Raw genomic sequence first — 4,630 nt, forward strand, 5'->3', positions numbered from 1 at the left:
GCCGTCCACATGGATGAGCACGTGCCGAAGGACACCATTGTCGTAAACTTGGTGTGCAGCTTCTCGACTTCCACAAACCCAGCTAGCAGGTTGATGTCACGCAGATCGTCATCCAGCGCATAACTACCGGTGAGGTTCAGATGCCCAACACGCGGGATGATGTCTGGGTGATCAACCTCCGCTTGCAGGACGTAGAATGACATGCCCCTTCGCATGTACGTATCGAGCTCGATGGAGACGATTCGGCACATGGGGGAGGAGTTTCTTCGCCATCTCAAGCGACCACGCCTGATGGGACGTGCTCCAGGAGGACGCGCATGCGGCACCGTGGCCGCACGAGCTCGCTGTCAATGTCAGGCGAGAGGCGGAATGGCGTGGCTCAGTCGTCGTGTAACACCGTCACCGATGCAACTCGATCGCGCCACCCTCCGTCGGTGAACCGAACGAGGAAGGATTGCACCGAGAGGATGGACACGTCAACGGCTGCTCTCCGAATGTTGGTGAACTCGGCGAGGATGGCTTTCTTCACCGCGCTCGGATCGACGCATGCCGCGGTGATCACCAGTGCGGTGGCTCGGAGATGATTCTCCTCAACCACCATGGCCCATGTGCGCTCAATAACACAGTGAGACACGAACGGACGGTTGTTTGGTCGGAGGTAAACGACATCGACGACCACATGTTCTCCAGCGATGGCGTGGTTTGGGTTGGCTTCTAGTAGTGCAGCGCTTTTCACCAAAGGTTGTTTCATGGTTTTGGCATGACCCACCGCGCTCGGATCGACGCATGCCGCGGTGATCACCAGTGCGGTGGCTCGGGGCGGCGGGGTGGAGAAGAAGGCAGGGAAGGAGAGGCGGCGGCAGGGGACGGAGGGGACGGAGGGGGCGTGCAGGCGCGGCGGCGGCGTACGGTTGGGACGGAGGGGGCGTACGGTTAGGTCGAGTGGGGAGGAAGGGAGGGAGGGGAATAGGTGGAGTGGGGGGGAAGCTTACTAATGGCGCACCCAGCAGCGGTGCGCCATTAGAATGTTTTTTTGCGAAAAAGTAAAAAAAGAATAATTTACTGGCGCACTCTGTCGCCGGTGCGCCATTAGTAGTTCTATCTACTAATGGCGCACTTTGCCAGGACGCGCCATTAGTATGTTTGAAAAAATGAAAAAAAATGTTTTACTAGTGGCGCACCATTTGCCTGGTGCGCCATTAGTGCCTTCCACACTAATTGCGTATCTCCACCAGGTGCGCCATTAGTATATAGTAGTGGCGCACCACTACTCTGGTGTGCCATTAGTGTCAATCCTATCTTTAGCCCTTTTCCTAGTAGTGCAAGCCCCCGTCCGGCGATCTCCGGCCTTTCCCGGCATGGCGGACAGTGGATCTGACTCGGACCAGTCCGGATCCGTCGCCTGGGGTATCGTCCCGTGCGGGTTGGAGGAGGCAATGGCCATTTGCATTGCACTCCGCAGCTCCTGGGAGAACTACGCCCGGTTGACGGCTGGTTCTGTCCGGCGTGAGTCCATTGAGTCGGTGCCATCGTCGAGAATGAAATTGATCTCTTCCGCCGAGTCCGTAGGGTTCCACATCTTACCGAGAAGCCGCTCATCCAAATAAAAAATGGCTGCAAGAATTTTATGTCAGACAGGATGAGAAAACATCAAAACCAGCATATATCGACAGTGCCCCGCCGTGCTCGGCCCGAGGAATTAACAGGGAAACTTGCTTCACAGTCTGAGGGACTAAGTTGTTGGGCAGATAAAGGTACTGGAAAACAACCATTGAATTTTTGTCAGCAAATAAAACTTCCGCTCGTAAACAAAAACCCAAGAACACATACACACACCTGTTGGTCGTAGACCGCTGCAAAGAGCGCCGAGAGCATAAGGGAGCAAGATTCTGAATATATATTCAAAACAAGAGTTGGACGGTGGTGTTAGTAATTACACGCTTAAAACCCAATGGAGCGACAATAACTCTGCACTCCTTTGTGGATGCATCCCAAAAGCCTCTTTCCTCTCCAAAATCTAGCTCATCATCCGGCAGGTCATTACTACAAACTGTGCAGAACTATATTCAAATTACCTTCAGTAAAAACGGTGAGCTTCGCACCTCGGACCAGCGCGGCGCAGATTGTTTTTGCCACTCTCAAACTGTGCCGAACAGTGTCCAGCTAGCTAGACGAAAATAGCAATTTAACACTACCAGACAAGTACCCCACACCTAGAACCTTTTGTAAATATAGAATTAGCCGATTCGTCAGCTCGCCCAAAGAGGCTACTGGGGCACTCTGCTGGTTCAAAAAGGTGTGTGCTCTGTTTGCCTCAAGTACACCTGCAAAGCCAGACGCTAGGTTTCCTTTTCCAGACCCTGACACCATAAAGGCTCGGCTCAACTTTCCTTCCAAGCCATGGCGAAATTCAACAAATGATAAATTCAGAACCTTATCCACCAAAGGTGTGGATCTTGAAGCAAACGAAGGGTTTTGATAACAGCCATCCGAGCTAGTGTGGATAGCAAATCCATCCTCTCTCTCTCTCTCTCTCTCTCTATATATATATATATATATATATATATATATATATATATATTACTTTTTTTGCAAAACTACTAATGGCGCACGGCCAGGAGGTGCGCCATTAGTATGTTGGACTACTAATGGCGCATGGCTGTGTGATGCGCCATTAGTAACCTGGGACTAGCTAGATATTTTGGACAGCCACACCTACACACTCACTTTCCCCACTTCATTCCCTCCACCTCCTTCTCCAAGCTTGTCGGCTGCCTCCTCCTCCTCACCTCATTTGGACCATAGATTCATCAAAATTAAGTGGTGAAATTACCTTTTTTTGATAGGTAAGTAAGGGGAAAGCTATCTTCATGTTGTAGATCTACTTTTTTTCTTCCTAGCTCGCTCCAACAACGTGCACATGCACTTTTTGTGGCCTAGCTAGATCTATGTATGTTTGTGGTGTTGCATATGTTTGTGGTGTTGCATATATGTTTGTGTTTGCAGGTACCGGTATTTGAAATGCGATAGTTGCCAATATTTTGCCGGAATGTTGATTCATTTCCGTTTCGGCGAGAATTTTGGCACTATGCATTCTTTTTGGTCCTATTTTTAGGGAAAGTCATGCCAAATTTTTTCTTAGTTCTAAAATATCGTTTTGCTCTACCCTGCAGGCGACCATGGTCCGCACGATGGCCGAAGGCATCGTGAATAGGTTTTTGAGCTCCGCGAAGGCCGAGATGCTTCAAAAGAGCGAGACGGAGATAAGATGTCCGTGTCGAAAATGCAAGCTGAGGAGCCTTATTGCGGACCCAGATTTCGGGCAGGTGCCGGACCACCTGCTCTTGCGTGGTTTCATGGATGGCAGCAAGAAATGAGGAAGGGCAGCAAGACAACCACCGCGGCTCGGGTGGGCGAGAAGGCGAAGAATCTCCAGGACATGATCACGACGGTGATGTTGTACACAGTCATCATGTAGAAGATGCCGGACATGATGATGAGGAAGATGCCGGAGCAGACGAAGGGCATGATCATGAAGATGAAGATGCCGGCGGAGCAGACGACGATGGACCATCGATGGGCTGGGTGCAGGACCCTCATATTCAAGAGCTGCTTCTCAAGCAGACGGATAACGCAAGAGCTGCCGCCCGAGAGAAAGCCAAGCTGGATCAACTGTTGATAGACGCGGTTACTCCATTGTATGAAGGATGCAGACCCGAGGATACCCGCCTGAAAGTATTGCTCATGGCTCTGGAGATGAAGGTAAATCACAAAATGACCGACGCATGCTTCGACGAGAACATGTCATTCTGGCACGAACGTCTTCCCAAGGGGAACAAGTGCCCGACCAGTTTCGAGGAGGCGAAGAAAGTCGTGTGTCCTCTGGATTTACCGCGTGTGAAATACCATGTGCGCATGAACAATTGCATCATTTATCAGGACGAGAACGCAGAGTCTACCATATGTTCGGTGTGCGGTGTCACTCGATACAAGAAGAGGAAGAAAGCTCCTCGAAAAGTGGTGTGGTACTTTCCGATCACTCCTCGTCTGCAGCGGTATTTCGCGGACTCTAAGGTAGCAAAGCTCCTGCGTTGGCACGCGGATAGGGAGGAGAAGAAGCGAGAAGATGACGCAAATGACCCGGAGATAAATAAAAAAGACAAGATGTTGAGTCACCCTAAGGATGGGAGCCAGTGGCAAGCGTTGAACTTCGAACACCCAGAATTTGGGAAGGATCCAAGGAACATCGTGCTGGGCGCGAGCACCAATGGAGTCAATCCGTTTGGCAGCCAGAGAAGCACACATAGCACCTGGCCTGTGTTTGTGTGGATGTACAACCTTCCCCCCTGGTTGTGCATGAAGAGGAAGTACATTCACATGAGTATGCTAATTGAAGGGCCGAAACAACCAGGGGACAACATCAATCTGTATCTGGGGCTGCTGAAAGAGGAGCTAGACACGCTGTCGAAAATGTCAGCCAATACGTGGGACGCCGCAGAGAAAGAATATTTCCCTATGAGAGCCGCACTGCTCACGACAGTGCATGACTATCTCGGTTACGGATATCTCGCGGGGCAGGTGGTCCACAGATTTTATGGATGCGTCAGGTGCATGGATGACACAATGTATC

The sequence above is a fragment of the Triticum aestivum genome, chromosome 3A (assembly GCF_018294505.1).
Source record: "Triticum aestivum cultivar Chinese Spring chromosome 3A, IWGSC CS RefSeq v2.1, whole genome shotgun sequence".
Lineage (NCBI taxonomy): Eukaryota > Viridiplantae > Streptophyta > Magnoliopsida > Poales > Poaceae > Triticum > Triticum aestivum.